This window comes from Callithrix jacchus, chromosome 2 (genome assembly GCF_049354715.1).
Source record: "Callithrix jacchus isolate 240 chromosome 2, calJac240_pri, whole genome shotgun sequence".
Classification (NCBI taxonomy): Eukaryota; Metazoa; Chordata; class Mammalia; order Primates; family Cebidae; genus Callithrix; species Callithrix jacchus.
In genome coordinates, this window is record NC_133503.1 from 133772627 (window position 1) to 133786384 (window position 13758).

At 43.8% G+C, this 13758-nt stretch overlaps 1 protein-coding gene across 41 annotated transcripts in view; it reads right to left on the reverse strand.

Annotated features, from left to right (window-relative positions):
- Positions 1-13758, reverse strand: part of PDE8B (phosphodiesterase 8B) — a 348230-nt gene that overhangs the window by 118115 nt on the left and 216357 nt on the right. The gene's annotated exons all lie outside the window — the stretch shown is intronic.

A 13758-nucleotide genomic window follows, 5' to 3' on the forward strand; every position in this document is an offset into this window, starting at 1 on the left:
AGGTTAGTCTCACTCACATTTACCATGGATAAATTATTCATCTCAGTTGTATTTCCACAAATAAACTGAGCAACGCCACACCATGACCACAAGAGACTTGTCCCTGCCCCACAACTCCAGGAGCAAGCCTGGGGCTCTTCGGTATTCACCGGCCAACACCACCTGGCTGCCTTTGGCGAGCAGTTAGATGGAAGCAAGCATAAAGCAAATATTCGTCTTTATTTTTAATTACTTTACTTGGATTTCTAAAAATAACTTTTCTCTAGACTAATTTGGTTGAAGGTCTTGGCCCCACCTCCATGGATCCAATTTTGCTTTTCTCTAAGAGACTGTGGTCATTTGCCACTATTGGAAGCATATCCTGCATGCCACACTCTGTACTGCCCCTTGTCAGTCTGAAGGAGAACCATCAGCACACAGCAGCATTTACATGACCAGAGACCCTTGCAGTGACCCAAGGGCCACGGGAGCCTTTGCAGTTACAAAAATCAAACAAGAAAAGCAAACTTTCTTTACATTGTACTTTGCAAGACTACAATAATTTCCCTTTCTCCTTTCTTCCCCTTTCCCCGAGCTAAACTCTTGGTGCTGGTGCTACGAACCCTCTCCAAAGACCAGTCTTCTTCTCCACTGTAGGGCGGATTCTCCCATCCCACCCCAACTCAGCAATGTGAAGAACTGATGCAGGGTGCTCAGGCCGTTCACCAACCCGGCCAGCAGAAAACTCAAAGAGCCCTTTAATGACTGCTCATCTGAGGCCCTGGCCCTTCGTGGGGGGTTCTCAGGAGGGCAAGGCTGCCAGTCCTGCTCCACATGGGGAGGCAGCCTCCTCAACCATGGGTCCACTCAGCAGGCCTGGCACAATGAAAACCAACTGGAGGCCTCGAGTCCCTGAGCCTGTGAACAAGTTCCTTCAGTGTTTCACTGCTGTGTTCAGGTCAGAGCGACAGGCTCACGTTGAGTGTGGACCTCTCTTGCTCTTCTTTTCTCTAAGCAAGTCAGTATCCTGCAAGGTGTGGGTGCTGACAGCAGCAGCCTATGTGCACAGCCCCAAGAGCAACTCCACTAGGAAAGGACCAGCACCACAGCCTCCTGTGTCACTGGGCTGCCGGCCCTTCGCCCAGCTCCACTCCCAAGCCAGTTTTTGTTATTGAAATAGACACCCTTCTTCCAAAGTTGTACAACTGCAAGGACCCTTTTTACAAAGTTAATGATTAAAAAGGGAAACCAGCTGAACATGGTGGCTCTTGCCTATAATCCCAGGATTTTGGGAGGCTGAGGTGGGTAGATAACTTGAGGTCAGGAGTTCGAGACCAGCCTGGCCAACATGATGGCACCCCGTCTCTACCAAAAATACAAAAATTAGCCAGCTGTGGTGGTAGGTGCCTATAATCCCAGCTACTTGGTAGGCTAAGGCAGGAGAATGGCTTGAACTCGGGAGGTGGAGACTGCAGGGAGCCCAGATCATACCACTGTACTTCACCCTGGGCAGCAGAGGGAGACTCTAAAGAAACAACCAACAACAACAACAAAATGTAAAGCCAATTTAGTATATTAAGATAAATTTGATTGATAAGCCAAGGTATCTTTTCACTTGCCCTGTGATTTCTCCCGAGTTCACTGCCACCACACACACAGAAGCCCCGCTCCAACAAGACCAGCTGTGAATTTCTCCAGCAAAATTAGGCTCCTGAAGAAATCATCCAGTGGCAGCAAATGAAGTAATGAATAAAATCATAAATAAATTTCAAAAGGAAAAAAATGAAAAGCTACTCACATTGGAAGTCCAAGAGATAGGAAAGGACTCCTGCAAGAAGAACACAGGTTGTCCAAAAAATAATTCACCCCTAACCAATACATTGCCTGTATACTTTTTTGTATTATTTATTTTTTGAGACGGAGTCTCGCTCTGTTGCTGGAGTACAGTGGTGCTATCTCAGCTCACTGCACCTCCCAGGTTCCAGTGATTCTCCTGCCTCACCCTCCCAAGTAGCTGGGATTACAGGTGCCTATCACTATGTCCAGCTAATTTTTGATTTTGAGTAGAGACAGGGTTTCACCATGTTGGCCAGGGTGGTCTTGAACTCCTGACCTCAGGTGATCTGCCTGCTTCAGCCTCCCAAAGTGCTGGGATTTACAGGCATGAGCCACCATGCCTGGCCACTTGTATACTTTTCTAAATAATCAATATGTGCATGAAGTGTGGATACAGCTAACGTTACATGGTGTGCTGGTGGGGAGGGCAGGCGATTTTCAACTCTACCAGGAGAATATCTGATGACTGTGAACATTCCTTAAGCCCCTCTGACCCAGGCATTGTGTCAGGCACATTCACACCTGTAATCCTAGCAGCAGACAGGCAGCAGCCACTGAGCCACAGCATGGAGTTTTAAAAGCAGCTCTCAAGCTAGAAGATAATCATTTTTCTTCCTAAAGGCAGGAAAGACCCTATAACTCTCTCATAGCCACAACAGTTCTCTTCCTGCCATCCAGCATTCTAACTCTTGCCAGACCCAACCCAGCAGGAAGGTGAGCTGTGAGCTGGTGGGAGGAGAGCAGAGCTTGGAAAAGGGGCTGTCAAGTTCCTGCTAAGGGACCTTGTCCAAACCCCTGCCTCTCGCATCTCTACCATCCCTTGCCTCTCTCCTCCCAGCCCCACTTCACTGTGCTCCCTCCCATGTGCTGTCACTCTACCTCCACTGCTGGCATGGGTGCCTGTTTACCAGCTCCTCTAGTCCTGACCCATACTTTGCCTCATGTTTCTGGGCTTGCTTTTTCCTTCTTGGTCTATGCTCCAAGTCATCTGGTCTTGGCTTCTGTGTCCAGAAGAGGTCAACTGTCCCCAAAAAAACACTGGAACTTGTTCTTGCTGGTTTTGAAGGCTGGCGCTAGGCAGTGACCAGCAGGAAAAAAAAAACGAACCTGCAGCAGGTATACTCACAGACAGCGGTTTGCAGAATTCTGCTTCTGACACGGGCGCCTAAGTGCCTGCATTTCACCAATTTATAAAACAGCAATTATGAACAGAAACAGGAGATCATTTACCGACATCTGCGTAGGCAGACCAATATTCTTTACTTCAAAAAGTGAACTTTGAGCAACTGCAGATGCCCGGAGTCGTCAATTAGTGTATGAGCCCTGATTCCAGGAAGTTTGCCAGAGTCAGAGAAACAAAAGCAAGGGTAGGGGCATAGGTAACATAATTCTAGCACTTGAGAAGAGGGGAGGATGGGACCAGAGCATGAAAAGAGACACTTCCTAGCCACATGGGTTTCCCTAATAGACTAATGAGCAAAGATTGCTGAACTACAGTGTAGTTTTGACTGTGCTGTACAACATTCATAGTGTGTCAAATATTTGTGTGTACATGTGTGTGAATGGTGACATACACACCTATACACATGTAAGCAGGGTCCAATTCACCTTCACATGGAAAAAAAAAAAAACCTGAGTACTATTTTGCAGTATTTGCTGACTTCTGTGGTATAAATTACCATGGTTGATCTCAAGCTGGCAACTTGGGTCCATGCAAAATTAGGAATACATCTTTTCATTCAGAGAGGGTCTTTGTTGATCTGTAAACGTCAATATAGAATTCTGGTTGAGAGAGAGGATATAATACTTCTGGTGTGGGAGGTGGGGCTATCAAGGAAGGCTTCATGAAGGCAGGCAGATTGTGAAGAATAAGGGGATGAAGAGACCGGGTTGGGGAAAGAGATTCTAGGGATAGGGAACAGCACAGGCACAGGCATGGAGGCAGGAAAGCAAAGGTGCTGGTGGGGAGAAAACCAGCGTCCAGAGAGCTGGATTGCAGTGTGTGAAAGGCTCAGGTGTGAAGGTGGGGGTCAGATCCTCAGAGGAAACAGGAAGGAGTTCTCTTTTTTAATCTCTAAGCACCAATCACATTGCAGGTGTTTGAGCAAAGGATTAACATAATCAGATCTGTGACTTGGGAAAATCAAACATTGGCTTGCCCACTTTCTGAACCACCAAGACTAGGGATTTAGAAAAACTAAACAAAAACACTGCTATGAGTAGGAACTACAGCAATGAAAGCAAGTGGGAAAATACATTGCAATGATCAAGAAAAAAGTTACAAGAAGAAAACCCAGCTTGGCTGCACTTCAATAGAAAGGGAACTCCAAGATTCAACCCAGCTGGTGCAGGGTAGGCAGATGGAAGAGACAAACTCTCAAGAGAAATCAAGGTAGTTCAGGTTGGTTGATTCACGTGTCACGCCACCACATTCTCTAGAGGTGATTGCTGCAGCTCTTAGTAGTTTCAGCTTCAGAAATTTTGTTAAGTAACTTGGCATAGTTTTAGAGCCTTCCTCAGACAAGAGGGAAGATAAGGATTCAGGGAGGAAAGCAGTTGACCTGGAAAGCCCTTTCCTACTTCAGCAGCTTACGCATCCTTCAAGGGCCCACTCCAATGCCCTTGCCCTCTGACGCTGGTTCAAGTTCAACTTCATCCAAAGCAGAGCCAGTGATTTCTCTCCTCAGCACTCCTGTATTCATAGCACTGCTTTTGTTAGTCATTTAAATATCTCACTCCTTGGCAAGACTGTGAGTTTCTTGAGGACACAGTCTCTGCCTTTTTCACAATTTTATCCCCAGCATCTACAAGATGCTCAGTAAATGCTTTGTGGAATTGAATTAAACTGAAAAGCTCAGACAGCTTTTAAGTAACAGAGTGAAGACTGAGACTTCATTCTTCCTAACTGCCAGTGCACTGCTCTTCCATTATCTTCCAAAATTGGAAGCATTAATTCTGACTGCAGCACTCATCTTTCTGGTATGGCTCCTGGACTCCATTCAGTCTCTGCAAAATAGATGGTCCAGTGCCCTGGTAGTCTGCTTGTGCCCCGGTAGTCTGTTGACAAGGCTGGCCCAGCACTAAGAAGAAAAAGGGTATGCATGCGGGTGCGTCACGTGGGGGTGGGGCATCTGAGTTCCAAAACTCAGAGTCTGAATCTTCCCCACGTCAATGACTTCTCCTTTAGAATCCCTTCCTTCCCACCATCTACAGTACTGAGTGTTCACACACACACACACACACACACACACACACACAGCATAGGCAAGCTTGACTTGCACTTTGTGACAGGGGTCCATGGTGAAGATCATTTTACACTGAAAAGAGACCAGCTGTGGGCACAAAAATAGGCACTTTTTTATTTTTGAAACGGAGTCTTGCTCTGTCACCCAGGCTGTAGTGCAGAGGTGTGATCTTGGCTCACTGTAACCTCCACCTCCCAAGTTCAAATGATTCTCCTGCCTCAGCCTCCCAAGTAGCTGGGACTACAGGCACCCACCACCAGGCCCAGCTAATTTTTGTATTTTTAGTAGAGACAGGTTTTCACCATGTTGGCCACGCTGGTCTTGAACTCCTGACCTTGTGATCCACCTGCCTCAGCCCCCCAAAGGCTGGGATTACAGGCGTGAGCCACTGCACCTGGCCAGAAATAGGCACTTTTAAATGCTCTTCATCAACTCTGTCTGCTGCCCTGTTGGCTCTGGTTTTAAAAGAGCATTTAATGATCTTAATATGTTCCCTGTCCACCCTCCATTCTCAGGCCAAACTTAGTTCTTTATTCTTCTGAGCTCTTGGTAGACAAAGGCTGTGTCTGCCTTTTACCTTTTTAATGGGCCCCTGTCTGTCCTCTGGCTTCCAGTCAGAAAGGGACAGGCCCTGCAGCTGCTAGGTGACCCCACCATGAGGCTGGGCCTCCCTCTCTATGCTGGGAAACTCTGTCCCATCCCACCCTTCTCTCCCCTGCCAACTGTGCTTAGCACACCCAGAACATCCTCTTCCTTCTGTCCCCTCTCAGCTGTGGGCCCTGCTAGCTGGCAATGCCCTCACTCCAGCCTCCAGCCTTACCAGCTGTGGTCTGGCTGCCCTCCAGCACCTCCTGGCAACTATGACACCCTGGACCTTTCAGGGCCCAAGAGCTCATTAGGCAGCCCACGAGCTTCCCTTCTCCTTCCTGCTTCCAATCCTCTGGTCTAGAAGTTCTCGACTTGGGCTTCATATTATAAGTATGTGGGGAACTTTAAAAATATATCGATGTTTGGGTTCTATTTGACACCAAGAGAAGTGGAATCTCTAAAACCTCTAAGGATGGGGCCCAAGCATCTGCAATTTTTTATCTCCTTGGGTGTAGCCAGGGATGAGAACCACTCGTCTATTCTTTTGAGCAAACTTGTCTGTTGATAACTTCAATTCCTGCTTCTTAATGGCCCCACCTGCAGACTCTATTACATATTCATTTACTCAACAAACATCAATGGAGCACTTACCTTGTGGAAGATACAAACACCCTCCCAAGACTCAGCTATCAAGCCTGAACCCAGACACCCACAGGCATTTGTGTTTATTTCCAGATATGGCCACTGTTTTTTTCCAGATAGTTCCACAAAAAACACAAGATAATAATGTTGATATGAGGAAGACAAAGTCTTTTATATTTGGTGAATTATCCCCCCAAGCAATATCCCTATGTTACAATCAAAATCAATCAAAAAATTCTTTTTTTTTTTGTTACACAATATAGGCAGACGATTACTCATAGTTACAAGATACTCACAGCCAGTGACATATTTCACTACTTTGTGTTTTATGCCCTACTATTTAGAATAGCACATTAATTTGGCAGCACATTGTTTTATCACATAAACATACAAATGTCTACTCATCAAAATATACAACCATGAAATAAAAGATTAATCACTTTGACTTTAAAATTATAGCTTCTATTCATCAAAAACAAAAGCAAAGAGCACTGTAATAAAAGAGAGAAAAGCCCAGAGCCTGAGAGATGAAATCTAAAACTTAAAAAAACCAAAAATATTAGTAACCAGGACATAAAACAAAAATGTTTTAAACATGAGTAAAAAGACAGCCAAAAAGAAAGCTGGGGAAATGATTTGAAAAAGAAATTTACAGGAGAGGAAATGTAAGTATGAAGAGATGCATTGTCATTAGTAATCAGAAAGATAAAAATTTTAAATTACAATGAGATACTATCTTACATCCAACTATTTTTATCAACAGAATGGCAGAATCAAACATTATCTAGCATAGTCAAGAAACTAGCCCTACAGAAGCCGTTATACATTGTTGGTGGGCATGTAAATTGGTTTAGCAACTTTGAAAAGCAATTTGAGCTTATCTAGTGAAGACGAAGAAGTATATACCCTACAATTCAGCCTCCTATATAGGTGTATCTCCTGCATGCCTTCTTGTAGGGTGTATAAGAGGCACTTTCAAGAATATTCAGAGCAGTATTGTTTATAACAAAAATTTAGAAAAGTGAATCCATAATCTACTAATCCTATCACCAGAAGAAATGGATATATATATTATTGCTGTATAATATTCTATTGTATGGATAGTCCTTGATATATATAAATAAATATATATATTTATATCCATATATATATATAATTCCTCAGAATGTAGATAGGGTTTCTTGATATATACATGTATCAAGGACTATCCATACAATAGAATATTATATAGCAATAAAAATCAATCAACTAGAGTTACTCATTTAAAATGTATGAAAATTACAAACATCGAGTTAAACAACAAAACAAAAAATTACAAGTTTTAGAATGATGCATACCTTACGATACCACTTAGATAAAGTTTAAAATACTTAAAACAATATTGAATGTACTTTAGGAACATATTATAACAGTACAAAGAAATGCTGACAAACTCCCAATTGAGGCAAGTGGTCCTGCTGGTGAAGGGGATGATGAATTCAGGGAGGGGAGTGCCAGGGCTTCAACTGTAATATGAATGACCTATTTTTTTGAGCAGTGAGTAGCGAGTACATGGGTGTTTACTGAATTATCCTTTTTATCTTATTGTATATGTAGATATTTCAAAATGAATGTAAATTAGATTTAATTTTATTGGGAAAGTCTACTTCCTATTTTGGAGTTAATAATGAAGCATTAGCCACTACATAAATATTCTATATATGCTTTTTTCTTCCAGTAAAGTCTTTATTTGGTAGAATAAGGTGCTGTATTTAAAATTCCTCAGACTATAGATAGGGTTTTTCTGAAACCTGGTAAAATAAAATTCTAGAAAATTGGGCTGGGACTCAGGGGACCTTGGTCAAGATGAGTAACTGTGCTGTGCCTCAATAAGACAAGTGGGGCTGATGAATTCCCCATGTACATCATCTCACATAAAGGTCACGGCAATCCCACAAGACACCCTGGGCCCCTTTCTACAGCTAAAGAGGTTAAGCTGCAGAAAGGTTAAGCCACTTACCCAAGGGGATGAAGCTGAGATTTAAGCCCAGGCCTGCCTCACTGAGAAGGCCATGCTCTTATTTATGTATTTACTGATATCTCAGATGGTTCCAGAAAGCTCTTAAGATGGTGTACAAAGAGACTTTAGATGAGGTTAGGGTTTTTAAATGACTTATAAATAAGATGTGAAAGATCTGGCTGAGAAACAATGAGCATGGGAAAGATGAAGCAGGTAGGGACGTCGGTGTGCACGATGTTTGCACAAAGCACCCACTCCTGCTGCGGTGGGCCACCCAGACAATGAGGTCAGGCTGCAAAGAGGGAGGCAGGACCCTCAACCTCCCCCGTACACTGGACACAGTGATGCACTTTCCAGCACTGCTTCTTACACTGCACCCCACCCAGACCCTGTCCTTCCTTCCCCACCCACTGTCTCTGTTCTTTCTTGAGAAGTGCTACCACTAGACTCAGTGAGCTTTGCTGTGCCAGTGGAGCAGAGGATGCTACATCCCCATGTGTGACAAAAGATAAAGAGGCCATCCTCTTGTTAACTCTGAAATAGTAATGAGAAAAATAAACACAGAAGTCATGCAGATGCCATCTGATCTAAACACAGAAAATGTGGCTGGCACAGTCTAATGGGGAAGCCATTTCCACCTGACAAATATCAGGTGAAAGATAAATTATTTATGCAACATAGTCATGACATCTATCGTTATGAGAAAAAAACTCAGCCTGATAACGATTATGCGTTAAAATGGAAAGAAAAAAAATGATCTAGAATATAATCCACGAAATGACAAATACCCAAAGGAGGCCAGCACAAAGAAGCCTTAGAGAGATTTAACTTCAAAGGAGAAAAAAAAAATCCAAACTGCACTTTGATGCTATGATTATGTCAAAAGTGTTTCCTTTGTACATGCAGTGCAAGAATCAAGGCATCAAGCTTTCATAATGTAATAACTCAGCCACAGATGACTAGGCTGAGTGTGTGTAAACACAGCTCTATTCCAAGATCCCAAAGATCGTGCAGGGTCTAACTGGGAAAGCACAGGAATTTAAAGGCAATGGTCAAAACGTGACATCCTTCAACTGACTTCCTTCCTTTTATTAGAGATACCACTGATAATAGACACTGCTGGATGACTTCAAGCATGTAAAATTACATTGTGTAACAGAGAACAAGCAAAGAACAGCCTAGCTCAGATTATTCAGGAGGCAATTATCCAGACTGTGGAAAAACCCAAGCACTCATTTCTGGCCCACCTCCATCCTCCTGCCTGCCTTCTAATGCCTTCCTTTCCCCTGAACATTAAATGAAGATGGGAGAAAGAGGGGAGGGATGATATTTAAATCAGTCAATTTTGCTACATGGTCAGCAGTTCTGGTAAATAGATTTGATGGGCAAGGAAACAGAAACCATCTGCTAAAAATGAGTTTTAGAGATTTCCTGTGGATTTCAATTAGCCAATGCTGCCTCTGTCCTCAATTTTATCATTGATAAGCTAGAACTGCCTTAGAGGACCAAGAGTGAAATGTCTTCCCTGCTTGTCTCTATGTGAATCTCCCATTAGGGACCTGTGACCCTGAAGCACCTGGATTTTTAGCCTCAGCTGGTACCCCATCAAGAATCCAACCACACTCGCTTTCCTGACTGGTGTGTCGGGACCACTCATGCTGGGATGAATCATGACCTTCAGTCACCAAGTCCAAAGATTAGATGGCACCAGGGGTAATGAATCTTTGTTGGGCACTAATTCCCATTTAAAAACCAATCTCACTGAAATGAGCCCTATTTAAAAGTAAGTAGCCCATGCAAAGTCAGCCACAAAATGCAAATACCCACGTTTTTGAAAGGAAATTTTACTTATTTGGCAAGAACAATTATGATTTCCAAGCAGATAAGATAAAAGCATCATTCACATCCTAATGAAACACAACCTGAGTGAAACATTATACAATTAAAACTTCAACATTTGCAGAAGCTTAGCAAAGATGCTAGAAGCCTGAGACCGGCAAGGCTTCTCCTGGGAAGGTCCCCAAGGTCTCAGACCCAGCCCTTGGCCCCTCCCCTTTGCTAACACATATGGAAGACAAGCCCCACTGCACCCTGACCCTCTCGTGCCACTATATCTTACATCAAAAGCCAGTGAGACAACACCCACAACCATACTTCTTCCTTGCATTATTTTTTAAGATTTCGAGAGGTAAGCACAGGACAGCACTGAAAGGAAGCAGCCTGTTTACAGGCAGGTGACTGAGTTGAAGATGGGCTCCCATGGTCATCCCCTCACTTCTCCCCAAACCCTAAAGAGTATGAAAGGGGTACAGTTCTGTGTCTATTGGTGGAAGGGAAAACAGAAAATGCTGAAAGCACAGCAAAGGGTTAAGTAAGTCCCAGAAGACCATTTTGTGTTTAATCGAAGTATATTTCTTTTAAAAAATGGTTCGAACCCACAGGCTATCTTGGATCCACTGACATCTTCCTCTTCTCTTGGCTAGAGAACAGGCTGAGTAACATACTCTTGTCTAAGAGAGGAATGAGAGCAAGGGGCTCCCTTGTATTCTTGCTCTGCAGCTCTGCAGCTCTGCCTACTTGTCAGCCCCAGGTTCTCACCTTCAGTGCTCAAGGCAGTAAAATGTCTACACTGCAGAACACTGGCCAGGATTTTCTGATCACCGTCTAGCATCAGCAAACGTGGCTTCATGTCTCTCTGACCAGGCCCTGGGAGCAATCCTGGCCTACCCCACTGCATACATGGGAGCCCTGATCTTAGGAGACTGCCTCACAAGCTTTTCACTTACAACTCTCATGTTCCCAATCTCGCCGCAATTCTGTAAGCAACAAAGCAGATTCATGGGCTCCACTCTGCTGGAACCCTGTTTAAAATTATTACTATTTCTGATGGGCCTTGGGGCCTTTGTGTAAGAGACGCAATGCTTTAGAAATGGTGATGGTGCAGAGACAGGGCCAGGAGACATATAGTGCTACAAGTGCATCCTAGTGGAGCATCAATTCTTATGTCAAGATGAAACAAGTTTAGCAATTTCGCTACAAAGTCCCTCAAAATATTTATGTTTATCTTAGTTGAGAAGATAGGACTAGAGTATAATGTAAAGTTTACATATACTTTTAAGCTCAAGAATAAAATTTCAGGAGAATCTAGTGCTTGCAGCAGATCACTTTACCTGGCTGAGGTAGGCATCCACTTTCTCCACCCTCAGATTTGAAGAGGCTGGAAAAGCACCAATCTAAAGGAAAACGACTAATTTACAGAGCTGAGGCCTTGGCATTTTAATTCAGTCTCTAAAGTCCCATCATCAAACATAAGGATTCCCCAGGATCCCTGACAGCCAGATGGCTCAAATGCAGCCCTGGGAACAGTGTCTGGTGAACAAAATGACAGGTCTATGTGCACTTGGCATTATAACTGGTGCAAGTCCAGCCTCTTTCTAAATAACCAGTGGACAACTCTATGCATTAGAAAGCTCTGCCTTTAGTTGCACTAAAATCCTCATCTTTGTGACAGAAAGTCTTGTCCCACCCCCTCCAGGGGTGCCCACATGCTAAAATTCACCAATGAATTTTAGCCTATCTGACCTTACTCTTCAACGTTGCTGCAGCCTGTCACCTGGGTAACAACATCCTCCCCGTCTCCTTCCAAACCATCACAATTTCAACAACAAGAAGAAACTTAGGCGAACAGAGCCCATGATGTTCTGCTGCTGAGTCCACAGCTCTCAATTTAAGTCTAACCACAGGAGGAGGATCTATGAAGATTGAGATGATGTCTAGAGGGTAACAAGTGTAACAAGTGCCAGTATCAGGAGGTCCAGGCCCTCTACTTTTCCGTAATGCTTGAAAGGCACTGTTCCCTTATGAAGTGGGACAAGTACTAGCATATGGGTGGCAGGGCCTCTGAAAGGAGATAGCTGTACTCAAGAGTAGCACCAATATTAAGTTTAGATCTACAAGCTTTTAGCAAGCATCTATTATGTGCCAGGTACTGCACAGAAAATGAGCCAAAAAAGATAAGCAAGACTGAGTGTTTATGCCTTCAAAGAGCCCACAGTCTGAAGATAGGAGTGGGGAGCAGTGTGGGAGTGAAATGACCATGAAGCAATCAGTTCAATAATGGGTGGTGAGAGGTAAGCCAGAGAAACCTAAGAGCAACTTAGCTCAATCTGGGGATTCAGGCAAATTTCCAGGAAACCACAATGGAGACCAGTGTTGAAGGATCAGTGGGAATGAGTCAAGAGAAGACCAATGGCCGGAGCATTTTTGGCAGATGGAATAGCACAAGGATGGCAAAGAAAAGAGTTCGTATGAACAGTCCCAAGCAATGTGGAGCAGACAATGTGGCTGAGAGGGAGGAAGGAGCCAGGTCACAGAAGGTTGCCGTGGTGAGAAGCCTGGGCTTTACCAGGTGGACAAAGGTGTAGCACTGTTGGATTGTAGTCGACTCGATCACTCTGGTTGAAATGTGCACAGACTAAGGGGGAAGCAGAGATCAGAAAGGAGTTCCTGCAATGATCCCCATGGTTCTCAAGGTGTGGTCTTTGAACAAGCAGCATCAGCATCACATGGAACTTATAGAAGGGGAAACATTCAGGCCCCACCCGGGATCTACCAAATCAGAAACTCTAGGGATGAGCCCAGTGTGTACTGACTGGCCCTCCAGATGACGGTGATGCTTGCTAAAGTTTGAGAACTACTGGTGTTGACAAAAGATGATGAGTGTCTATGCTAGGAGCAAGTGGTGAGGAGTGCTATGATTTGAATTTCCCCTCCAAAATCCATGTTGAAATGTAATTGCCATTTTGACTGTATTAAGAGGTAGGATCTTTAAGATGCGATTAGGTCACAAGGGCTCTGCCCTCAGGAATGGACTAATGCTGTTATCTTGAGAGTGGGTTAGTTATCACAGGAAAGGGCTCTTGATAAAAGGATGAGTTTCACCCACTTTCCTTGTTCTGTCTCCCACATTTACTTGTCCTTTCTACTTTCTCCATGAGATGATGCAGTACAAAAGACCCCACCTTGGTACTGAGTTTGAGATGTCTCTACTCCATTCAAAATGCAAAGTCGGGCTTTGGGAAATAAAGTGTGAAGCTCAGGGACAGTGACACCAGCATACAGGAAAGACAGTTAAAACCTTGCCACCACTCACAGCAGAAGACCAAAGACAGAACTCTAGAGAACACCAGGATCAGAGGGTTAAGGAGAGGCAGAGAAATGCACATAAGAGGTGGAAGAAGGAAAAAGATAAGAAAAGGGGAAACAAGCAGATTCTCCCAGAACCTCAGTTACTCCCACAGAGCACAGCTAAGTAGGTTGTGTTCCCTAACTTAGAGTATCTATTTACATAACTCGCCACACTCAATAAGAGCCAATATATGATCATCTCAAGAAACATCAAGATAGTATTTTGATAAAATTCAACACATTTAAAAATTCTTTTTTAGATAGGCTCCCTAATCCATTCCT